The sequence below is a fragment of the Scyliorhinus canicula genome, chromosome 12 (assembly GCF_902713615.1).
Source record: "Scyliorhinus canicula chromosome 12, sScyCan1.1, whole genome shotgun sequence".
Taxonomy (NCBI): domain Eukaryota; kingdom Metazoa; phylum Chordata; class Chondrichthyes; order Carcharhiniformes; family Scyliorhinidae; genus Scyliorhinus; species Scyliorhinus canicula.
This window is the reverse complement of record NC_052157.1, coordinates 4,922,623-4,948,740: the sequence shown is the minus strand read 5'-3', so window position 1 is coordinate 4,948,740 and position 26,118 is coordinate 4,922,623. Positions and strand designations below refer to the sequence as shown.

At 52.5% G+C, this 26,118-nt stretch overlaps 1 protein-coding gene across 3 annotated transcripts in view; it reads left to right on the top strand.

Moving 5' to 3' along the window:
- The window catches only part of LOC119974428 (FERM domain-containing protein 5-like), a 336,354-nt gene that overhangs the window by 111,685 nt on the left and 198,551 nt on the right, over window positions 1–26,118 (top strand). The gene's annotated exons all lie outside the window — the stretch shown is intronic.

The following is a 26,118-nucleotide window of genomic DNA, read 5'->3' as shown; positions in this document are numbered from 1 at the left end:
TATTTGCTTTTCACAATAACCTGCCCACGGCAGTAACTATCCACAGTCACAGTTCCCCATTGGGACAGCCGGCACCCCAGCCCCTGCTCGGGCTGGTTTTTATACTTAGTTCCAGTGAGCCCAGCTGGGCGGCCTCCACCTCCTAACTGGGAAGCTCACACCCTACGAGCCCCTTGGGTAGATCAATAAAGGCTTCCCCGTTGCCCTCATGGGGTCATGACAGTAACAAACTGAGGGATGCTGTCTGGTTTGACAAATTTAGGGAACCTCACCTGGGAACCGGTCGTAACAATGTCCAGTGTGTCTCAGTGCTAAATTTGTGAAGCATTTTGGGATGCTTCTACTGTGTTCTAAACATTTTAAATCAGTTATCCAAATGTTAGAGATGGAAATGAAGACTTTTTGACAATGAAGAATCATCCATTCGGGGGTGGGGGGGGGGGGGGGGGGGGGGGGGGGGGGGTGGGTGGTGGGGGGGGGGGAGTGGGATTTACTGGCCCTTCACAAGTACTGGGGGTGGGGGGGGCTCATTCAACCAAACTCAGCTCCTGATTGAATGTCCTTCACATGCAATGCCAGAGCATTCAAACACAACCCCCCCCCCCCCCCCCCCCCCCCCCCCGACCCCTCAGGATCCCATGAGCAAGCACCGCCCCCCCCACCTCAAGCAAGCCCCCCCCCCCCCCCCCCCCCCCCCCCCCCCCCCCCCCCCCCCGCGTCCCCCTCCCTACTCATCACCGGGTTCATACCACCAGCAGCAAGGTCAGGTCCTTAAGTGGACATTCATTCTCCACAAGAGCCTCAATTGACAGCAGAGGAGAAGGGCTGCAATGGGGCTTCTCGCCACTCGAGGTGGAGGAGGGAGGAATCGCCATGGCGATGGCATTCAGGGGCTGGTTTAGTACAGCGGGCTAAACAGCTGGCTTGTAATGCAGAACAAGGCCAGCAGTGCGGGTTCAATTCCCGTACCAGGCTCCCTGAACAGGCGCTGGAATGTGGCGACTAGGGGCTTTTCACAGTAACTTCATTGTAACCTACTCGTGACAATAAGCGATTATTATTATATTATTACAATTATTATTAAATTCTGCCTATTGTGTGGGTTTGGAGCAACATATAGGCCAGACAGGGTAAGAACAGCAAAATCCCTTCTCGAGAGAACGTCAGTGCACCAACTTAGTTTTTACAACAATTCGCTCGTTTCATGGTCACCATTACTGAGATTAGCTTTTTATTCCAGAACTTTATTGAATTAATTGAATTTAAGTTCCCGGGATGTCCTGGTGCGATTGAACCAAGGTCGTTATTCCAAGCCTCGCGATTACTGGCTCAGAAACTGAACTGGACCAGCCGTATAAATAGTGTGGCTACAAGAGCAGGTCAGAGGCTGAGATTTCTGCAGTGGATAACTCACCTACTCACTCCCCAAAGTCTGCCCATCCATCTACAAGGCACAAATCAGGAGTGTGATAGAACATTCTCCGCTTGCCTGGATGAATGCAGCTCCAACAACACTCAAGAAGCTCAACACCATCCAGGACAAAGTATCCCTTTTGTTTGGCACCCAATCTACCACCTTCAACATTCACTCCATCCACCACCGACGCACTGTGGTTGCCGTGTGTACCATCTGCAAGGTGCACTGCAGGAACCCGCCAAGGGCCCTTCGACAGAACCTTCCAAACCTGCAACCTTTACCACCTCGAAGGACAGGAGCAGCAGATACCTGGGACCCCCACCACCTGGAGGTTCCCCTCCGAGTCACTCACCATCCCGACTTGGAAATAAATCGGCCATTCCTTCACTGTCGCTGGGGCAAAATCCTGGAATTCCCTCCCTAACAGCACAGTAGGTGTACCTACACCTCGGGGACTGCAGTGATTCCAGAAGGCAGCTCACCACCACCTTCTGAAGGGCAATTGGAGATGGGCAATAAATGCTGGCCTGACCAGTGACACCCACATCCCGTATATGGTTCATAAAAAGTTCAGTAACTTAACCATGAAGATGTTGTACCACGGAAACGGAGACTTGGCTGCAATTGTCACATTTTAAATAACAAGGTAAAGACAACATGAGACAAGGTGAAAACTCAGATGGCCGATTTCTCAAAATACTAGTTTTTTTTTTAATTGCATCTTTTTAAAAATTCATTAGACGTGGGTGTCGCAGGCTGTGCCAGCATTTATTGCCCATTCCTAATTACACTTGAGGGGGCAGTGAAGAGTCAACCACGTTGCTGTGGGTCTGCAGTCACACGTAGGCCAGACCGGGTAAGGACAGCAGATTTCCTTCCCTACAGGGCATTAGTGAACCAGATGGGTTTTCACCACAATCGACAATAGTTTCATGGTCATCATTAGACTTTTTAATGCCAGATATTTTATTGAGTTTAAATTCCATCACCTGCCTTGATGGGATTGGAACCCGTGTCCCCAGATCTTTATCCTGAGTCTCTACTACTAGTCGAGCAACAATACCACTGTGCCACCACCTCCCGCCTGTACATGGACAGCAGCTGCCAACACCCAGCTGTTGGACTCTCAGTTTTGAAGCACAGAGTAACAATAAAAATTTAAACTCTACTAACAGCACCAAACTACAGCTTGCTGCGAGCTTCAGGGAGCGGTCGGACATCTTGAATCTATCGTTCTTCTCTGTTATCCTCATCTCCCTTTTTCGTTTCTTATCTCCCTTTTTATATTATTCTTCCTTTCTTCACTTTCTTTCTTAGGGGCTGTTTAGCACAGAGCTAAATCGCTGGCTTTGAAAGCAGACCAAGCAGGCCAGCAGCACGGTTCGATTCCCGTAACAGCCTCCCCGAACAGGCGCCGGAATGTGGCGACTAGGGGCTTTTCACAGTAACTTCATTGAAGCCTACTCGTGACAATAAGCGATTTTCATTTCATTTCATTTTCACTGCCTGTGGACTTTTCCTTAAAGTTACCAGAGCAACAACAACTTGCATTTATATTGCGCCTATATCTGTGGTGAAATGTCCCAAGGCTTGTTGTTGGAGTGTTGTCGGGCAAACGTTGGATGTCGAGGCAGACAAGGAGATATTTAGACAGGTGATCAAATGCTCCGTTAAAGAGGTGGGTTTGAGGGAATGTTTTAAATGAAGAAAGGGAGGTGGAGAGTTTCCGGGAGGAATTTCCAGATCATTGGGCCCGCTGGCAGCTGATAGGCCTGGCTGCCGATGGTGGAGTTATAATAATCAGAAATGGATAAGGGGACAGAATTCGAGGATCACGGAGATCATGGAGGGCTGTAGGATTGGAGGCGATTACAGTGGCGGGGGGGGGGGGGGGGGGGGGGGGGGGGGGAGGCCTTGGAGGAATTTGATAAAAATGATCAGAATTTTAAATTTGAGTCATTCTCAGGAGGAAACGAAGAAGACTAAGTGCTCACGCCGGCCCGGGAACAGTGACGTTTTATGCCAGGAAAAATGATGCAAAAGCTGCACCGATCCTCCGTCTGATGGGGGACTAGCGGCCGTGCAGCGTAAAGCCCTCCATTTACAGCCGGAGAATTGCCGGGTCCGTGGCCACGCATGCGCACGGTGACGGTCTCCAGCGGCCGTGCAACATGGTGTCGGCCACACGGGGACCTGGCCTGCCAAAAACTGCCGTCCCATAACCAGCCTCGCCACCCCCGGACCCCCCCCCCCCCCCCAACCCTCCCACCAGTCCTCCCAGCCCCCGACAAAGATCCCGCTGCCAGTGGACTCAGTCCGCAGCCGCCACACCGGCTCCACGGGGAAAAGAAACGGTTAGTGTTCCACGCCATCGGGAACTCGGCCCGTCGGGGATGGAGCATCGGGGGAGGGCCTCAGACGAGTATGCCGTTTTTCAGGGGGTGGAGCATCGTAAATGTGGCGCCTACCTGATCTCAGCGCAAACGGGGATTCTCCGGCCAATCGGCAAACGCGATTTTGCCGCCACCAACCGGAGAATCCCGCCCAGTGTGAATTGAGAAACACGAATACTGTTCAGAACTCTCTATTCCTATTGGCTTGTCAGGCCTCCGTCAGGCCCAAGCAGCAACCTGTGTCAAAGGTACAGAGGGTGGGGGGAGTTTGATTTTCCACAAAGTGTGATTGCACCGCTGGGAACATCACTCCCCTCCAACTGGAGCTTTCTCCCTCTGACTCCAGTGCGAACTGGTGTCTGCCGCAATCAAAGGGCATTGAAGAGGAACAAGAAATATTAGAAGCATCGTATTGTGCTCTTAGCTATGTTCTATTAGCATTCCATCAGCGATTCTGGAAATACTAGATGAGTACCTGGAGGTTGAACCTGCGATGCAATGCAACCGTCTTATTGTCTTCCCGGATTAATGAGCTGAAATGTCCTTGAAATGCTCCTTTACTGACAATAACTGCCCTCCTGAAAATCACTGACTATAATTACCTTTGATAGTGTAATAAACACAACAGTAATCGGCGTGCAGGTGACGACTGGCTGAGTGCTTCCTCGGTTACATTGCTGGGAAAGGAAAATGGGTCCGATATTGTTCATTTTACACTGTTGAAGACAGCTGAAAGATTGCCCTTTGTGCTGTTAAGACGAGTGAAATACAGTAGCCAGTGATCATCAGTTCTTTATTTCTGTACGCCGTGTGAGCAGAGTCCTGATTGTACCTAACCATGCACCATTCTGTATGAAAGAAAGAACCAGACCAGACCATTACCCACCTGAGTTTGGAAGAAAGCAAGGTATCCTAATTCAAACATAAAATTCTGAATCTTGCTTCTGAAAATCTGTTTCAACCAGTTATTCAATTGATAAGCAGAATAGATAAGGGTGAACCAATAGATATGGTGTATTTGGATTTTTGGAAACCTTTTGCTAAAGGCCCACATAAGAGGTTAGTATTTACAATTACAGCACATGGGATTGGGGATAATATTTTGGGCTTGATCTTCCCAGAAGGGAACAAAGTCCCCGAGCGAGCACCTTTAGCCACGTGTTTCCCTGCACTCGCAGTGCCAAGAAACACGTGGCTATTCAACGCGACTTGCATTGAATAAGGGGCCTATACAGGGAACGCATGGCCAAGGTCGCACATAGCCCCGTTTTTAACAACAGGGAGCTCCGAGTAGTGGTTAGCACTGTTGCTTCACAGCTCCAGGGTCCCAGGTTCGATTCCCAGCTTGGGTCACTGTCTGTGCGGAGTCTGCACATTCTCCCCGTGTCTGCGTGGGTTTCCTCCGGGTGCTCCGGTTTCCTCCCACAGTCCAAAGGTGTGCCCCTGCCAGCTGGCAGTGCCACCTGGGCATCTTGGCACTGCCAGGGTACACAGGTGGCACCAGCAGTGCCAGGTAAGCACCCTGCCCAAAGAGCATGCTGCTGGGGCCTCCGATCCCCACGGAGACCCTCGCGGGTGCTGCTCCGTCTGGTTTCGGTTTGTGGGGACCAGTACCAACAGCGCTCGCTCCAGATCTCCGAGGCGAAGGGTTTGAATCGGGTGTCCTGGGAGTTTGCACATTAGAGTAAGGCTTACGGCCTCGCTCTAATATGCAAATTTGCCAAAAGGTCATCCTACCCATTGTTGGCCCCATGAGATTGCGTTGAACCTTGCGAGGTGTGGCCAGCCGGGTAGATCCTGGGAATGGGATCTCCCAGCTTGCACTGGCCATGGTACGCCACCACGGGCTGCTTTTCCAGCGGAGCGTGGTTGGAAGATCGCACCCATTGACATGGATTGAGAATTGGTTTGCAGACAGGGCTGGTTTAGCACACTGGGCTAAATCGCTGGCTTTGAAAGCAGACCAAGGCAGGCTAGCAGCACGGTTCGATTCCCGTACCAGCCTCCCCAAACAGGCGCCGGTATGTGGCAACTAGGGGCTTTTCACAGTAACTTCATTTGAAGCCTACTTGTGACAATAAGCGATTTTGATTTCATTTTCATTTCATTTCAACAGAGAGTAGGAATCAATAGGTCTTTTTGCGAGTAGCAGGCAGTGATTAGTGAGGTCCCACAGGGATTAGTGTTTGTGCCACACATATTCGCGATGTACAATGGGCTGGATTCTTCCTCCCTGCCTATGGCAAGACCACCACGGGCGGGACGCGGACCGTGGAAAGGTCCATTGACATCGGGCTGGAATTTCCCGACGTCGGGCAGGCACAGTTGGAAAATCCCGCCCAACGATTTGGATGAGGCAACCAAATGTAATATTTTCAAGTTTGCCGGTGACAGAAACGTGGGTGAGAATGGTGAGTGGTGAGGAGGACGCGAAGAGGCTTCAAGTTGACTTCGACAAGTTGAGTGAGTGGGCAAATACATGGCAGATGCAGTCCAACGTGGATTAGTGTGAAGTTATCCACTTCAGACAGAGAAACAGAATGGCAGAGTATTATTTAAATGGTGACAGATTGGGAAATGTTGATGTACAAAGAGACATGAGTGTAAGCATGCAGGTACAGCAGGCGGCAAGGAAGGCAAATGGCCTCCATTGCAAGAAGGCTTGAGTACAGGAGCAAGGACGTCCTACTGCTGTACAGAGCCTTGGTGAGTGCAGGAGTCCGGCGTTGAGATAGAGGAATAGAGGATCAGCCATAATCATACTGAATGGCGGAGCAGTTTCGAAGGGCCGAATGGCCAACATTCTGCTCCTGTTTTCTGTGGCCAGAATCTTACAGCCCCTCCCGCTCGGCAGGATGTCACTGACCCGCCGAAGTCAACGGCCTGGGTGGGGGGGACGGGGCGGGGGAAGCAATGTCGAATCTGTGAAATCTTAGTCCATGTTTCTATAACTTATTGCAGTCCTGTATTGTTACATTATGCTGCATTTCTGTAGAAGGTTTCATCTCTGGAAAGTGCATGGTTGAGGGATAGCTATCGGGCCAGGATGCCAGAGAGACCTTCATTGCTCTCCCTAGTATGGTGTGAGAGGGAGGTTCTCATTCCAAAAGGACAATACTCCACTCCCTCTGTACTTGCACTCGGAGCGTCAGCCTAGATTTTGTGCTGCAGTCCCGGGGACTTTAACCTGTGACCCCCCCCTCCCCCCCGACTCAGAGAGGAGAGCTTCACCCTGTGACACATGACGTGGGAAGTGTATGTGATCATTGTGGTCACTGGCAGTTGTTTCCAGTCGATGAAACTAATTCAGCTGTTCTCAAATGAGCTGGCAGGTTGCTGAACAGAAAAGCTTCGAACGTATCGAGCACGTCAAAGTCACAATGCAGGCGTGACGAGATTTGCAAGGACAGGCATTGCGATAAAAGTCAAGCTGAGCCACAAGGGGCAGTGAGGGTTTTACATACGAAGCTTGCGTGCAGACTCCTGGGTCGCTATGCACCAGCCTCCTGGGTCGCTATGCACCAGCCTCCTGGGTCGCTATGCACCAGCCGCGTGGGTCGCTATGCACCAGCCTCGTGGGTCGCTATGCACCAGCCTCCTGGGTCGCTATGCACCAGCCTCCTGGGTCGCTATGCACCAGCCGCGTGGGTCGCTATGCACCAGCCTCCTGGGTCGCTATGCACCAGCCTCGTGGGTCGCTATGCACCAGCCTCCTGGGTCGCTATTTACCAGCCGCGTGGGTCGCTATGCACCAGCCTCCTGGGTCGCTATGCACCAGCCTCCTGGGTCGCTATGCACCAGCCGCGTGGGTCGCTATGCACCAGCCTCCTGGGTCGCTATGCACCAGCTGCGTGGGTCGCTATGCACCAGCTGCGTGGGTCGCTATGCACCAGCCTCCTGGGTCGCTATGCACCAGCCTCCTGGGTCGCTATGCACCAGCCTCGTGGGTCGCTGTGCACCAGCCGCGTGGGTCGCTATGCACCAGCCTCGTGGGTCGCTATGCACCAGCCGCGTGGGTCACTATGCACCAGCCTCCTGGGTCGCTATGCACCAGCCGCGTGGGTCGCTATGCACCAGCCGCGTGGGTCGCTATGCACCAGCCTCCTGGGTCGCTATGCACCAGCCGCGTGGGTCGCTATGCACCAGCCTCGTGGGTCGCTATGCACCAGCCGCATGGGTCGCTATGCACCAGCCTCGTGGGTCGCTATGCACCAGCCGCGTGGGTCACTATGCACCAGCCTCGTGGTCGCTATGCACCAGCCGCGTGGGTCGCTTTGCACCAGCCGCGTGGGTCGCTATGCACCAGCCGCATGGGTCGCTATGCACCAGCCGCATGGGTCGCTATGCACCAGCCTCCTGGGTCGCTATGCACCAGCCGCGTGGGTCGCTATGCACCAGCCGCCTGGGTCGCTATGCACCAGCCGCGTGGGTCGCTATGCACCAGCCGCCTGGGTCGCTATGCACCAGCCGCGTGGGTCGCTATGCACCAGCCTCCTGGGTCGCTATGCACCAGCCGCATGGGTCGCTATGCACCAGCCGCGTGGGTCGCTATGCACCAGCCTCGTGGGTCGCTATGCACCAGCCTCGTGGGTCGCTATGCATCAGCCTCGTGGGTCGCTATGCACCAGCCGCGTGGGTCGCTATGCACCAGCCGCGTGGGTCGCTATGCACCAGCCGCGTGGGTCGCTATGCACCAGCCGCGTGGGTCGCTATGCACCAGCCGCGTGGGTCGCTATGCACCAGCCGCGTGGGTCGCTATGCACCAGCCGCGTGGGTCGCTATGCACCAGCCTCCTGGGTCGCTATGCACCAGCCTCCTGGGTCGCTATGCACCAGCCGCGTGGGTCGCTATGCACCAGCCGCGTGGGTCGCTATGCACCAGCCGCGTGGGTCGCTATGCACCAGCCGCGTGGGTCGCTATGCACCAGCCGCGTGGGTCGCTGTGCACCAGCCGCGTGGGTCGCTATGCACCAGCCTCCTGGGTCGCTATGCACCAGCCTCGTGGGTTGCTATGCACCAGCCTGCTGGTATCTGCAGACCAAAATTCTGATTCCGTCTGATTCCGAGAAGCCGCCACAGCCGTTGCCAGGACAAGCACTTTGTCGGGACTAACCAGCCTGTCTTTATCTTGGAAAGTAGTTCAATTATTCACCAAAGGCAACTGGATTTTTTTTCAAATAGCCAAAATTTTGGAACTATGAGCGGGATTCTCCGGCCCCGCGCCGGGTTGGAGAATCACCGTGGGGGGGGGGGGGGGGGGGGGGGTGGCGCGAATCACGCGATGCCTCTCTGACGTGGTCTGCCGATTCTCCGGTCACCGGCGATTCTCCCCTCGTGATGGGCCGAGTGCCCGCCGATTTCGGCGCCGTTCTCGTGGTCCGCAAGCGTGGACCCGCGGTACCCGTCCTGATGCCGTGTCGGCAGCTGGAGCTGCGTGAGTCGCTCCAGTGCCGTGCTGGTTCCCCGTGTGGCGCAGGATCGCTGAACCTAGGGGCCAGATGACGCCATCGTAAAACGCTCCGCCGTTTACAACGCCGTTCACACTTAGCCCCGGGATCGGAGAATCCCGCCCGATGTCCCTGTGTAAAACAAGAAAGGACGGTTTGATGCTTGTGGAGTTTACTCTCTCGTGTTGCTGGGTTCATCTCTGAGCACCACACGTGGAGGGTGTGTAGCACACATTCCCCCCGAATAATATCCAGGTGTCCAGGATTAATCCATGTGAATATAATAATAATCATCTTTGTTATTGTCACAAGTCGGCTTACACTAACACTGCAGTGAAGTTACTGTGAAAATCCCCTAGTCGCCTGTTCGGGTACGCGGAGTGAGAATTCAGAATGTCCAATTCACCCAACAGCACGTCTTTCGGGACTTGTGGGAGGAAACCGGAGCACCCGGAGGAAACCCACGCAGACACGGGGAGAAACTGCAGATTCCGCACAGACAGTGACCCAAGCCGGGAATCGAACCTGGGACCCTGACACTGTGAAGCAACAGTGTTCACCACTGTGCTACCGTGCCGCCCAAGGTTATAGAGATTAGGCTAGATTCCCAAGAAGACATCAAATTAAAGGATGATCTAATGAAGTTGTTTCAGATGATTAATGAATGTGATGGGGTGGATGGAGAGACTTATTTCCTCTGGGAATAAGGGGCAAATCCAAAATCTGGAGCCAGACTGTTCATGAATCAGTTATTCCCACACCGAATGTGTCTGAAATCTGGAAACATCTCCCCACAAACGTTGCTGAGACTGGGGCTCAATTGAAAATTTTAAAACTGTAACAATTAATGGGAGCCAGTGATCAAGGGTTCCGGAACCAAAGCGAACATATGGAATTGAGATGTGGGTCAGTCAGTCAGTCGTGATCTGTTTGAACGGCAGGACAAATCTGAGGGGCTAAACGATCTGCTTTTGATCCTATCTTCCAACTAGATGTCGGGAAGTTGGAAGGCCTTTCGTTATACTGAGGAGATTAAGGAATAGTTAACAATTCTGCCTTTATTCTACGGAAGCATGCCGAGGGATCGAAAATAATCAGCGAGCACTAAGAATGGACACATCCAGATTCCCCTAGTTAAAACTTTTAGATTAAAATGTTAATATTTGCAGCCGGAACTTTACAGGATGGGAGTATAGTGGAGGCCTCCGGTGTATCGGAATGGAACTGAGAGTGTACAACAAAAACTATTGCCATAGTTGGCAGTTCAGTATGTCAGAAACTCCGACAACAGCTTTAACTCTCTTTAACTCTTTAATTCTCTTGTTGAAATCTTCAGGAGCTGCACCCCCAAAAAACGAGAATACACAGACATAAAACAAAAGCATTGGGGTTTGCAGGAACATACACACAGATATACACATATACACACACACATATTTACACACCTACACACATACACAGATATACACACACACACACGTGTATACATCGCGTTAGCACTGTTGCTTCACAGCTCCAGGATCCCAGGTTCGATTCCCGGCTTGGGTCACTGTCTGTGCGGAGTCTGCACGCTGTCCCCGTGTCTGCGTGGGTTTCCTCCGGGTGCTCCGGTTTCCTCTCACAAGTCCTGAAAGACGTGCTGTTAGGTGAGTTAGACATTCTGAATTCTCCCTCTGTGTATCCGAACACACGCCGGAGTGTGGGGACTAGGGGATTTTCACAGTCATTTCATTGCAGTGTTAATGTATGCCCACTTGTGACAATAAAAATTATTATTATTACATATACAATCACAGATATACACATATGCACACACAACACACGCAGGCGCATACACAAACACACACATTCATACACACACAGATATACGCATGCACACATATACATCCACAGATATACACACTTACACACCCACATATATATATATATATATATATATATACACACACACACATACATATACACATGCACATATACATATATACACACATACAGATATCCCATATGCGCACACACATATATACAAACAGATATACACACACAGACTCATATATATACACAAACAGAAATACACAAACGCACACACAGACATACACATATATACACACACAACAGATATATATACATACACACAGATATCCACGCAAACACACACAAACACACACAGATATACACATACATGCACACACATATATATACATATGCACACTCAAATATACACATACACACACAGATATATACACACACAGACACATATATATGTACACACAGATATATACATGCACACACACAGATAACACATCCACATGGATACATATACAGATACATGCATTCACACACAGATACACACTCACAGATGCTACACGCTGTTTCTCAGAAGCACACACAGATAAACAGATACAGATGCAAACTCGCATACAAACACATACACACACTGCACACACAAATACTCTGATAAATGCAGATATGATACAAACACAGACACATGCACACTTCACACACACAATCACACACACACACACACACATGCACACAGATATTTATACATACAGTCAAAGTCACACACACAGACAACACAGCATCTTGAACATTAGAAAATGTCCCACGGTACTTCACAGGAGCTGAAACTAAATTTGACTAATGTCCAAAATCTGGTCACAGGCTTGGTTTTGAGGAGTGTTGGTAAGGGTGAGAGGGAGATGCCAGAGCTTAGTTGAGGACATGGCCGCCAATGGTGAATGAAAGAACCCTCTGAGATAACGCTGTCTGCAACCGGCTCCTTTAACATCACTCTTGTTCTTGAGGTACTCTGTACAGGGACATGAACTAAATAGGCACATCATGGTGTTAATTAGAAGCTAATTACTGTGGGAAGTTTCTGCAAGTTAGCATCTGCTTGTAAAACCCCGGCTGCTGGCCTGGGGAGAAGTCACGTTGTCAAGGTCAAAGAAACCAGCTGGAAATTACTGTTTTTTAAAAAAATATATATTTGGGATGTTTCGAATTGTGATTGATGTGCACTTAAACAGCAACTTGGATTCCAAAAACCCAAGAAGTACAGCATCTCAAGGCAAAGCAGGGAGGTGTAATTAGAAATTAGGGGCTGGTTTAGCATATTGGGCTAAACTGGCTTGTAATGCAGAATAAGGCCAGCAGCGCAGGTTCAATTCCCGTACCAGCCTCCCCGAATAGGCGCTGGAATGTGGCGACTAGGGGCTTTTCACAGCAACTTCATTGAAGCCTACTTGTGACAATAAGCCATTATTATTGTTATTAAATGAATGTCCATTGAGAAAAACAAAGAGGTATTGGGAGGAATGATCCAAATCTTGGTCAGCGAGTTCCGTTTTAAGGAGGATCTTAAAAGAAGAGATGATGTTGGAGAGACAGAGGGTACATGTTTATAAAGATTGGAAAGCTGGACCGGTTTAGACTGGGTTTAGTGTCCTGGTGCTTATAGTGATAGTGTAGCTGAGCTCAGATCTCCCCCTCACTATTTGTGGAAGTGGTCATTCATGGTCAGGTATATTTACATAGTTTATTTTCCAGGTCGATACTCGAGTGTGGGACTGAGGGAGTGCTGCCATGTGGGGAGGTGCCTTCTTTTGGGAAGGATAAATGAAAGACCCTGTTTGACCTCTTAGACAGATGTAAAATGTTCTCTAACAGGAGGAGCCGCGAAGGTCCTCCCAGTGTCCTGACCAGAGGGGGAGGCGGCGATCTAGTGTTATTGTCACTGGACTGGTATTCCAGAGACCGGAGTAGAACATAGAACATAGAACAGTACAGCACAGAACAGGCCCTTCGGCCCTCGATGTTGTGCCGAGCAATGATCACCCTACTCAACCCCACGTATCCACCCTATACCCGTAACCCAACAACCGCCCCTTAACCTTACTTTTTAGGACACTACGGGCAATTTAGCATGGCCAATCCACCTAACCCGCACATCTTTGGACTGTGGGAGGAAACCGGAGCACCCGGAGGAAACCCACGCACACACGGGGAGGACGTGCAGACTCCGCACAGACAGTGACCCAGCCGAGAATCGAACCTGGGACCCTGGAGCTGTGAAGCATTTATGCTAACCACCATGCTACCGTGCTGCCCTGGTACTGTTCTGGGGACCTGTGTTCCAATCTCACCAAGGCAGATGGTGAAATTTGAATTCAATAAAAAAAACTTGGAATTAAACGCCTAACGATGACCATGAAACCATTGTCGATTGTCATAAAATCCCATCAGGTTCACTAATGGCCTTTAGGGAAGGAAGCATGCCATTTTCACTGTACCTCGGTACATGTGACAATAAACAAATCCAATCCAATCCTTGCCCAGTCTGGCCTACATGTCACTCCAGACCCGCAGCGATGCCATCTGAGATGCCATCTGAAATGGCCGAGTGAGATGCTGAGTACGATGCCAATTAGCCCGTACTGGTCCACCATTCGGTCCATGGTTCTTTGAAAGACCGAGACCCCGTTTGTGACGCTGAAGGGGACACGGAGGAAGTGGAAGAGGCGGCCGGCTGCCTCAAAGGCCGTGTAGTGGCGGTCCCCCGGGCGGATTGGGAGCCGGTGATATGCAGAATTCAGATCCACCGTGGAGAATACCCAGTAGTGTGTGATCTGATTTACCATGTCTGCAATCTGGGGAAGGGGGTACGCATCAAGGTGCGTGTACCGGTTTATGGTTTAGCTGTAACCTACAACCATCCGGGTCTTTTCCCCGGTCCTGACGACCACCACCTGAGCTCTCCAGGGGTTATTGCTGGCCTCTATGATCCCTTCCCACAAGAGTTGCTTGGACCTGATAAAAATCCTGATAAAAGACCTCGGACCGGATAAAAGTCCTGTCCTGAATGTTATACCGCCTGCTTCTGGTGGCGACTGGCTTACAGTCATCGGTGAGATTTGCGAAGAGCGGGGGAGGGTCGACTTTTAGTGTCGCAGGGCTGCATATGGTGAGTTGGGGTAGGGGCCCGCCGAATTTCAGAGTTAGGCTCTTCAGGTTACACTGGAAATCCAGTCCCAACAGGAGAGGAGCGCAGAGGTCGGGGAGTACATATAGTTTATAATCGGCGTACTCGGCGCCCTGTATTGCTAGGGTTGCGGTAGTGCATCCCTGGATCTGCACCGAGTGCGACCCAGAAGCAAGGGAGATGGTTTGGTGCACCAGAAAGATTGGGAGCGAGCAGCGTCTTACTATGTCTGGATGAATAAAGCTCTCCGTGCTCCCGGAGTCGAACAGGCAAGGAATTTCGTGTCCATTTACCCGGACGATCATCATGGAGCTCCGGAGGTGTTTGGGTCTGGACTGGTACAGGGTGACCGTGCTGAGTTGCGGGTAGCCAGCGTAGTCGGAGGTGCTGGTGTGGTCCCAAGATGGCTGCCTCCGTCGGTCGCACGTGTCGGGCCACGTGGGCGAGGATGGCCAAGATGGCGGTCTCCGTCGGTCGCACGTGTCGGGCGGCGTGGGTGAGGATGGCCAAGATGGCGGCCCCCGTGAGTCTCACACGTTGTGCGGGCTTGGAGCTGGCTGCCCCCACGGACAGCACGAGGCCGATGACACGCCCGGGGACGGAGTCGGCAGACACGCTGCTACACTGCGGGCCTGTGAGTCTGAGGGTCGGGTCTGCGATTCTGAGGGTTCGGACCTGGCCAGGCAAACCTCAGCAAAAAGTCCTTTTTTTCCCGCAGTTGCTGCAGTTTGCGTTCCGGGCCGGGCAGCGCTGCCTGGGGTGCTGATGCTGGCCGCAGAAATAGCAGGGTAGCCCCCCCCCCCCGTGTTGGCGGGCAGCAGCACAGCACAGGCCTGGGGTACTCTCTGGTCGGGGGTCCACAAGGGGGTCGCGTGATCAGACAGGAATGCGTTGAGGCTTTGGAACGCTACTTCTAGGGAGGAGGCTAGCTTTAACGTCTCTTCCAGGTCGAGGGCACCCTTCTCGAGTAGGCGCTGTCTCACGTAGTTGGACCTGACTCCAGCCACGTAGGTGTCTCGGACTGCGAGGTCCATATGTTGAGTGGCCGTAACGGCCTGGTAGTTGCAACTTCGCGCAAGGACTTTGAGGTCGCCTAGGTACTCCTCCAGCGATTCCCCGAGGCGTTGGCGGCGAGTAGTGAGGAGATGCCGCGCATACACCTCGTTCACTGGCCTTACGTATAGACGCTTCAGCATCGCGAGGGGGACCGAGTATGTGGAGGCTTCTTCGAGTTGTACAGAGAGTCGATGGCTTACCCAGGCGTGGAGGAGGCTCAGCTTCTGATCGTTGGAGACGGAAGGCGAGGAGGAGGCTGCGAGGTAGGCCTCAAAACAGCGAGCCAATGTGAAAAAATCTCTTTTGCCTCCGCGGCTTGCGGGTCGAGTTCCAGTCGGTCAGGTTTGAGGGCCGATTCCATTGTGGTGTTGCAGTCGATTAAATTAGCAGAGCAGCCGCAGGCAGGCACTGTTCTAGTCGATTCAAGCCACAGTTTACTTCAACTCCTTGTTTTGCGTGAATTGATGGTTGCATCAATTTAATCGACTAGAACAGTGCCTGCCTGAGACTGCTCTGCTACTGAGAGCCGCCTACAGGGCTACTGCTCTTTGTACCTCCCCTCAAGGGGGCGGAGCCAGGGGCGGAGCCCACAAGGGCACCAACATGATACATCACAGGTAATACCTTACAATGGTCCATAGGTGGAGCCCTCATGGGCAACAACGTGGTACAGTTACATACATGGTGAATGGTTAATGCAATACGTTCACCACATTGGACAGTTATTACCCCCGTTCTTCCAGTGCTGCCCCCGTCACTAGGACATGCAGAAAACCTTGCAATGACACTTTGTTACACAGTCAATGCCCCTTCTTTACACAGTGAATCTCAAATTGTCAAAGGGGGCAGCATGGTAGCATGGTGGTTAGCATAAATGCTTCACAGCTCCAGGGTGCCAGGTTCGATTCCCGGCTGGGTCACTGTCTGTGTGGAGTCTGCACGTCCTCCCCCTGTGTGCGTGGGTTTCCTCCGGGTGCTCCGGTTTCCTCCCACAGTCCAAAGATGTGCGGGTTAGGTGGATTGGCCATGCTAAATTGCCCATAGTGTCCTAATAAAAGTAAGGTTAAGGGGGGGGTTGTTGGGTTACGGGTATAGGGTGGATACGTAGGTTTGAGTAGGGTGATCATGGCTCGGCACAACATTGAGGGCCGAAGGGCCTGTTCTGTGCAGTACTGTTCTATGAGATAAACATTTTTCTTTTGCATCTTCAATATTTTTATGCTAAGTAAACAATTCTGTTCAAAGAAAATGTTCCCAATGTCCCTGTGAGTTTCCCTCCCCCACATCTTTGCTTTAAGCAATGGCCTAAAGCTTCAAACTTCAGTTCTAGGAGTCTACAGGCCAATCCTGAGACTTGGCTTCTTAATCAAACATTAAGCTGTGAGAATGATTGCTGGGCAGGTACTACACATTATGGTGTCTCTGCTCTTACAGAAGAGGTTGCTTTCCTGTGAGCTGACAGTGTGATGATCGTTACGTGCGGGTCCAGCCATTGACGTGTCCTTTCCTGAGGCCAGGAGCAAATTATTTCCCATACCTTCACTTCTCGTCCTATTGAGCACATTTACAGAGACAGCTCCTGTCAAGTACGATGTCAGTTATCAGCCTTGCCAATGAAGTTCAGTGTCAGAAAGAATTAAAGTTGGAGTTTATGGATAAGGACACATGGGCACATTTCATTCTCAACTTGACTAGTCACAGGGCAGATTCGCTCACGCATGACCCGAGTTTGCACTTGTGCTTTTTATAAGTAACTCCATCCCCTGAAAGGGTTTCTATCTCACCTGCAATGTGCTTCAGTCGCTCCTTGTTTAAGTAATTCTTGTGCAGTTTTTGGGGTGCGTTTATATTGACACTGTGCTGCTTGAACATACGAACATGAGAAATAAGATCACAGGTTTGCCATTCAGCCCTTTGAGTACGCTCTGCCGCCATTCAATGGCTGATCTTCTATGTCATGGGCGGCACGGTATCACAGTGGTTAGCACTGTTGTTTTGCAGCACCAGGGGCCCAGGTTCGATTCCCGGCTTGGGTCACTGTGCGGAGTCTGCAGGTTCTCCCTGTGTCTGCGTGGGTTTCCTACGGGTGCCCTGGTTTCCTCCCACATGTCCCGAAAGACGTGCTGTTAGGTGAATTGGACATTCTGAATTCTCCCTCTGTGTACCCGAGCAGGCGCCGGAATGTGGCGACTAGGAGATTTTCACAGTAACTTTATTGCAGTGTTAATGTAAGTCTACTTGTGACACTAATAAAGATGATTAACACACCATTTTCATGCACTAACCCCATATCCCTTAATGTTTGTAAGATATAGAAATCCATGGATCTCAGTCTTGAACTTGCTCAATGACTGAGATTCCACAGGTCTCTGTGGCAGAGAATTACAAACATTCACCGTTCTTCGAGTAAAGAAATTCCTCCTCATCTCAGTCCTGATTGGCCTCCCCCTTATTCTGAGACTCTGTCCACTGGTTCTAGACCCCGTCCCACACAACCAGGGGAAACATCCTTCCTGCATCTACCCTGTCGAGCCCTGTAACAATTTGAGCTGACAATTCATCTGTTTTATTGCAAGCGCTGCAGGAATTCAAATATTGAGCCCTTAATTCAGTATTTTACTGTTGTTTTGTAAACTCTGCCCCTATCTGGCGGCACGCTGTCTCTTCCTACCAAACTCTAATTATTATCACCGTTATTGCAACCTTGATCCACTAATTCATTGGATTGAAGGCAGTGATCCTATCACTGGGGACACTAGGAGCCAGATCCTAACTTTGGTTCCCAATGGATCCCTGGAATAGTGTTGTCAATTCCGATTGGACATTTTCTTGGGTGTTTGATCACATGACCTTCCACTTTGGACCACCCCGCCTGGTCAAACATCAAACAGCCTCCCCTCCCCTCCCCGCCCACAACCCCCACCCCCAAGCCCAATCCAATATCTTGGGAAGTAATAAATGAAAACGTTTGAAGAAAATCAAAAAGGAAACAATCTTTAAAAAAGATCTCAAGATCGTTCCCCTTATTAATCTTTAAATCTCAGAGGCTCCGGGATAATTCTGGAGGGTTCGGATCCCCACTTCTCCAGCCAGACTTTACCGGGGTTAATATTGATGGTAATCCCTCCGAGGTTAACGATGGAGCTTGGACAGGCCAGTGATGTGCCTTTGATTTCTCTGACTCGTCCAGGATTTCCCTGTGACGTTCAGAACGTTGATTAGCCAGAAACATAAGTTGTGAGCCTCATCCCTGGGCAGATACAGCTTTGCGGTGGAGGACTTGGGCAGGTACAGCTTTGCAGTGGAGGACCTGGGCAGGTACAGCTTTGCGGTGGAGGACCTGGGCAGATACAGCTTTGCGGTGGAGGACCTGGGCAGATACAGCTTTGCGGTGGAGGACCTGGGCAGGTACTGCTTTGCGGTGGAGGACCTGGGCAGGTACTGCTTTGCGGTGGAGGACCTGGGCAGGTACAGCTTTGCGATGGAGGACCTGGGCAGTCACTCCTGGTGCTGTGAACACATTCCAGGACGGAACTGAGGAAGTCCTGCGTCTCACAGCTCTGCTGTTCCAGTAACGAGAAAGATGCCCCCTCCTCCTGAAACAAAGCAAAATGCTGCGTAAGAGTAAAGGACAAGAGGACATCATTGTTGGAGGTCCTGTGGTACGGTGGACAGTGTCTGAGTTTGAGTGTCTGGGTTTGAGTCCCAGATCTGGTGGCCAATAGGAGATCCATTTCTAATGGCTGAACAGGTCATGTATCAACCTGCGGGTCCTTCCTGCAAGCCAATGGCTGACTGTAAGAGCGGGAGGCACCCTTGGGCACACATGCTTGATGTGGCGTGGCACCCCTCAAACTATACTCCTCTGGCGACAGACTAGGGACCTGTTCTGAGTAAAACTAGCTGTGGGTACAGGTGTGAGTCTGCCTTGTGCATCACCAGGCGTGGGAAGACCAACGACAGGGACATTGCTTAGTCTGAAGAAGATCCAGCAATGTTTGCCGAGGTGTCACAAATGTTCCTCAGGCTGGGTTAGACCCACTGATATAATCCCTGCCTTTATTGGCACCAGACTTGGCAATTTCATTGCTCTCCTGCGTGGCTTTTAAAAAAATTATTTACATGGGATGTGGGCATTTCTGGCTGGGACAGCACTTGTTGCCCATCCCTAATTGCCCTTGAACTGAGTGGCGTGTTAGGCCATTGCTGTGGTCTGGAGTCACATGTAGACCAGACCAGGTAAGGATCTAATCCTAACCCTCAGGACAGATTTCCTTTCCGAAAGGACATTAGTGAACCAGATGGGTTTTTAGAACAATTGCTGATGGCTTCATGACACCGTTACTGAGACTAGCTTGCCACTCCATGGGCGTGATTCTCCGACACCCCGCCAGGTCGGAGAATCGCCGGGGGCGGCGTGAATCCTGCCGGCTGCCGTATTCTCCAGCGCTGGGGATTTGGCGGTGGCGGGAATGTTGCCGCGCCGGTTGGGGGCCGTTGGCAGCGGCCTCCCACCCCCCCCAGCTATTCTCCGGCCCGCGATGGGCCGAGCGACCGCCCGTTGTAGGTCGGTCCCGCCGGCATATATTACACCAGGTATTTGCCAGCGGGACCTGGCTGCGCGGGCGGCCTCCAGGGTCTTCGGGGGAGGGGGGGGTGGGGGGATCTGGCCCCGGAAGTGGCCTGGCCCGCATTCGTGGCCTACCGATCCGCGGGCGGGCCTGTGCCGTGGGGGCACTCTATTCTTCCGTGTCGGCCGCTATGGTCATCCGCGATGGCTGGCGTGGAGATGAACCCCCCCCCCCTTCCCCCCGCGCATGCACTGGGCTGACGCCAGCACACGCTTGCGCGTATGCACCAACTCGCGCCGGCCAGCGGAGGGCCCTTTGGCGCCGGTTGGCGTGGTGCCAAGCCCCTTCCCCGCTGGCCGGCGCCTCCCTGAACAGGCGCCGGAATGTGGCGACTAGGGGCTTTTCACAGTAACTTCATTGAAGCCTACTCGTGACAATAAGCAATTTAAATTCATTTCATTTCATTAGGGATGGGTAATAAATGCTGGCCTAGCCAGCGACGCCCACATCCCTTGAAAGAATACATTTTTTTTAAAATCCTGAGAATAGTCAACAGTATCTTGTGGGAGACCATTTGTTGTATCTTAGCTGCACCATTCATACGATGGAAAACTGATGCCACTTAATGGAACCTTGAATAAACCAAAGGGTGAGGTATTCCAGCCGCAATGACCCCAGATTTTCCCGGTGCCCATGACGATGCCCGCCGGTGTCCGGGGCCAGGACATCCTGCCCAAAGTCTTATGGGATCAGGTTTATCATTGAAACCTTCTTGGTTTTGCTCTTCCCTTTTGGCCCCCGAGTTGACACAAAAGCGAAATACTGTGGAATCCTGAATCAAGAACAGAAAGGGCTGGTTATCCTCAGCACGCGTGGCAGCGTCTGTGGGGGGAGAGAGAGACAGAGTTAGTGGGTGGGTCTCTCCACACCTCCCGCCGCATGTTCTGCGGGGCAGAGGAGGCCTGCCATTGGCTGGAAGCAGGATCTTCTGGTCCCAGCGCTACCAATGGGGTTTCCTGCATTGTGCCCCCACCCCCCCACCCCTCGGAAACCCACGGCGGGGTTTCGCCGTCAGCGGGGATTCGGCGTCAGCGGGATGTCCGCCTGGCAGGAACGGGCAGAACTTTCCGGCAACGTTTCAGACTGTGACCTTCCATCATCACTGCCAAAAGAAGTTTGAGAAGTCAGAGATTTGAAACAAGTGGAAAGGGGGGGAGGGTTAAACGATCAGAAGGTCGGAGGTGCAAGGCCTCCGTGAGTAGATGTGCAATACCCTACCGTTGCAAAGAAGCGTCACGTTGGACTCGAAACATTAGCTCTGATCCTCTTTCTATGGTTGACACCAAACATGCTGAGTTTTTGCAGCTTCTTCTGTTTTTGTTACCTGGTCTGACCCGGGGGGGGGGGGGGGGGGGGGGGGGCAACAATCTGTGTGGCAGAAAACCAGACTTTTTCCTCATTCTTCAATCTCTCGGAAGGTGGGCTGCAGTCCCAGTGGGCGATGCTAGGTCAGGGTTCAATTGTTTGGTTGCTTTATAACGCAGTAAGCTGAACACAGAGAGCAGCAGTTACCAGATTCACTTTATTCAATTGTAACAGCCAATCTTCACCTGATGATTCAAAATAAAGGAAACCGTACACTCACCCTGCTTCAGTGGGATGTCTTTCTCGATTTAAATCTAATTTTCTAACTCTCCTCTGCTGTGTTCCCTCCTTCACTGAGTTCTTCTCCTTTTGCTGCTCTCCCTCCTTGTTTAGAAGCCTGACTCTCTGTCAGAGCCGAACCTCATACCTCACTTGGCAGTGACTCCTGCCCAGTCCAAATGAATTGGATTGTCATGGCTGTGATGAGTGTGGACAATCATTTAACCTTAAGTTGTCTCTCATTGTCATATGACACTAGTTCAGGCATGCCCACTGAAAACTAATCAATGAGTGTTGTTGTCGGAGCGTTTCCAAAGCCTGAGTATTGAGCCAGCCTTTACACGGGTTCCTCCCTCATTGTTAGGCCTTAGCTTAGTAAACAGAGCAGACACACAGCCTGGCTAAGATGGCTTTATTAACCCAAGCTTGATTTTGTGTAGACGAGAGATGGACCTGGATAATGCCAAGATCGATCTACTAAAGACGGATAAAAACACATCAATTGTATGATTTCCAATAGCCCATCCCAATTGGACTCGATTTAATTCCGGAAGCTCTCATGTCCAAATATCCAATAAAATTGTGACCAGCCCATGATTTAACCCCATCCATTCAGCTGTTGTTTACCAAGATCCTGGGTGGGATTCTCCTTTCCGGGGACTAAGTCCCCACACCAGCGGGAAAACCGGCGCCAACCACTCCGGCGTCAACAGCCCCCGACAGTGCGGAATTCTCCGCACTTCCAGGGGCTAGGTGGACGCCGGAGGGGTTGACGCTGTGCCAGCCGGCGCTGAAGGGACTGCGCGAGTCCGGCGTGATCTCGCACGCGCGTGGTTCCGCGCATGCGCAGACCGGCCGGCGTATTCTGCTGCATGAGCAGGGGGATGTCTTCTCAGCGCCGGCCATGGCGGGGCCCGACAGGGGCCGGCACGGAAGGAAGGAGTGCCCCCATGGCACAGGCCTGTCCACAGATGGTGGGCCCCGATTGTGGGCTAAGCCACCTTGGGGGACCCCCCTCCCTGGGCCGGATCCCCCTGCCCCCCCCCCGGAGGACCGCCCCGGCCGACTTACCTGCCAGGTCCCGCTGTGTGGGACCATGCCTAATCCATGGCGGTGGGACTGGCCTAAAATGGACGGCCGCTCGGCCCACCGGGGCCCGGAGAATTGCCGGGGGGGGGGGGGGGGGCGCTGCCAACGGCCCCCGACTGGTGTGGCATGAACCCCGCCCCCACCCGAAAACCGGCGCCGGAGAATACGGCAGCCGGCGGGGGGGCCGGACCCGCGCTGCCCTCCCGGGGATTCTCCCTCCCGGCGGGCGGGGGGGCCGGACTCGCGCTGCCCTCCCGGGGATTCTCCCTCCCGGGGGGGGGGGGGCCGGACTCGCGCTGCCCTCCCGGGGATTCTCCCTCCCGGCGGGGGGGGGGGCTGGACTCGCGCTGCCCTCCCGGGGATTCTCCCTCCCGGCGTGGTGGGGGGGGGCTGGACTCTCGCGCTGGCCCTCGCCGGGATTCTCCCTCCCGCCGGGGGGGGCCGGACTCGCGCTTCCCTCCCGGGGATTCTCCCTCCCGGCGGGGGGGGGGCTGGACTCGCGCTGCCCTCCCGGGGATTCTCCCTCCCGGCCGGGGGGGGGGGGGCCGGACTCGCGCTGCCCTCCCGGGGATTCTCCCTCCCGGCGGGGGGGGGGCTGGACTCGCGCTGCCCTCCCCGGGGATTCTCCCTCCCGGCGGGGGGGGGCTGGACTCGCGCTGCCCTCCCGGGGATTCTCCCTCCCGGCGGGGGGGGGCCGGACTCGCGCTGCCCTCCCGAGGATTCTCCCTCCCGGCGGGGGAGTAGGGGGGGGGGGGTCGGAGAATCCCGCTGCCTGTGTCCATTTTAAGTTGTTTTTCCCAGATATTCCCATCCTGATATCACAGTCAGATCCTGTCCACCCATTGTCCACCTCGGGCCAGGATGTCAGAACTGGTTTTCTCTTTACTCCATGGCTTGTTCCAGAAGATATTGGGGCCACTGATAACACTTGTTTAATACGGCCACTATGTAATCTGCTGGCCACACATCTCCTGTGTCTCAAAAACATGGGCAAGTTAGCTGGCCTAAATCCCATCATGCATTGTGGCCACTGCTAGTAGCCAGAACCTACACGATTATCATGACTATGTCCTAAAATACAGGTTTAATGATAAATAATGATTACTGAGTATACTTTCTATGATTGATCTCAATCCTTAGTAACCTAACTTATGTAGAACTACTCTAGAGGCATCCTAGGTATTCAGTTTTAAGAAGTCTCATTGCTGGACACCCCCTTCAGTTGTGTCCTGTGAACTTTACTCATTGAGAGCGACATTTATCCAATGGTCGTATTTTTAACATGTGCTACACAGTCCAAAGATGTGCGGGTTAGGTGGATTGGCCATGCTAAATTGCCCGTAGTGTCCTTAAAAGTAAGGTTAAGGGTGTGGGGGGTTGTTGGGTTACAGGTATAGGATGGATACGTGGGTTGAGTGGGGTGATCATTGCTCGGCACAACATCGAGGGCCGAAGGGCCAGTTCTGTGCTGTACTGTTCTATGTTCTATGTACACTAAACTCCATTCCTCCCAATTTGTAAGAGCACAATTTAACACAGCAACCAACCATCTGAATAATAAGACCGTTCAAAGAGTTGATCATTTGTCTTGGTACCATCTCCTAGTTTCGACCTGTGCCGCGCCCCCCCCCCCCCCCCCCCCCCCCCCCCCCCCCGTGTCCCAGAGACTTAATTTACCTTGAAGTAGTTCTCTGAATTTGCTTGTATACCCAGAGTATTTCTACAATTCTCAGAAGTTCCTTTAATTAAGGCCCTGCGTCTCTCCAGAAGCTAAACTAGAAAATGCCTGAAATACGTTACATCTGTCAATATCTGTACAGAGACCAGGGTTTGGAGATCTAAGCCTTTGTTGAACCCGTTATTTTGATGAAGAGTTAGAATCTGCAACTTTACTCATCTTTCTATAGATTCTGACAGACTTGTGATGACATTTCTGGCATTTGTATGGCCCCCCAGATTCTCCAGTGGCTGTGATCAGCTCTGCAGCTTCTCGTGCTGTCCAATGGGAACTCAATGTTAAAATATTCCGCACTTTGGGAAGACTGCCTGGCTTGTGACTGGACTGCTAATTCATGACATCACATCCAGGGGAATATTACACAAAATATTGCAGAGATTGAGAGAGACAATGAGAGAGATAGAGAGATAGGCAGCGAGAAAGAGAGAGAGAGAGACAGACAGCGAGAGAGACAGCAAAAAAGAGAGAGAGAGACAGACAGCGAGAAAGAGAGACAGCGAGAAAGAGAGAGAGACAGCGAGAAAGAGAGAGAGACAGCGAGAAAGAGAGAGAGAGACAGACAGCGAGAAAGAGAGAGAGAGACAGCGAGAAAGAGAGAGACAATGAGAGAGAGAGAGACGGACAGCGAGAAAGAGAGAGAGCAACAGTGAGAAAGAGAGAGGGAGACAGCGAGAAAGAGAGACAGCGAGAAAGAGAGAGGGACAGACAGCGAGAGAGAAGGCAAAAAAGAGAGAGAGACAGACAGCGAGAGAGAGAGACAGCGAGAAAGAGAGAGAGACAGCGAGAAAGAGAGAGAGACAGCGAGAAAGAGAGAGAGAGACAGACAGCGAGAAAGAGAGAGAGACAGGGAGAAAGAGAGAGAGTCAGACAGCAAGAAAGAAAGAGACAGAGATAGACAGCAAGAAAGAAAGAGACAGAGACAGCGAGAAAGAGAGAGACAGAGACAGCGAGAAAGAGAGAAAGAGAGCGAGAGAGGGATTCAGCGAGAAAGAGACAGCGAGAGAGAAAGAGGAAGGCAGCGAGAAAGAAAGACAGTGAGAGAGAGAGACAGTGAGAAAGAGAGAGAGGGAGACAGTGAGAGGGAGACAGCAAAAAGAAAGCGAGAGGCAGCAAGCGAGATGGGGAAAGATAGGGGGGGCGGGTTTCTCTGATTCAGAAACTACGTATTAATGCCGGGACTGAATCAATTCAAGATCTATTAATGGGCTGGCAAGTGGAACACGATCGATTCCAATAACAATCTGTACCGGATTCTCGGGGTCAGGATTGACACTCGAGAGGCTGACAGGCTGCAGTTGTCTATCAGCGACTCCGCTCCCCACACACACACATCCCAGCCACCCAGATGGCAGCACGGGGAGTGGCACCCCGGATCATGGACAGGGAGCTGGAGACCCTGCGGGACACTGTGGAGCAGCGCCGGGCCACCCTGTACCCTGGGTGGGAAGGAGGCCGTCTCCCACCGCCACACACCGGGCCGGGGTGCAGGTGGCCTGAGCGCCGTGGGCCCCATCAGCAGGACCGGCCAGCACCGCCAAATAACCGCAGGGAGAGAGAGACCGAGGGGGAGTGACGGACCTGTGGCCGCTCACCGCTGCGGAGCGGCGGGCACTGCACCTGGTCGGCGGGCCCGGAGAGAGGGCACTCAACATGGCAGAGGTCGGCATTGGGCAAGTGAGACCCCACTGTCTAGCGGTTTCCCATGGCATACATGCACGACCCCCCCCCCCCCCACAACACATCACCCCCACCTCCCTCACCACTTCCTCTACCCCCACCCCCA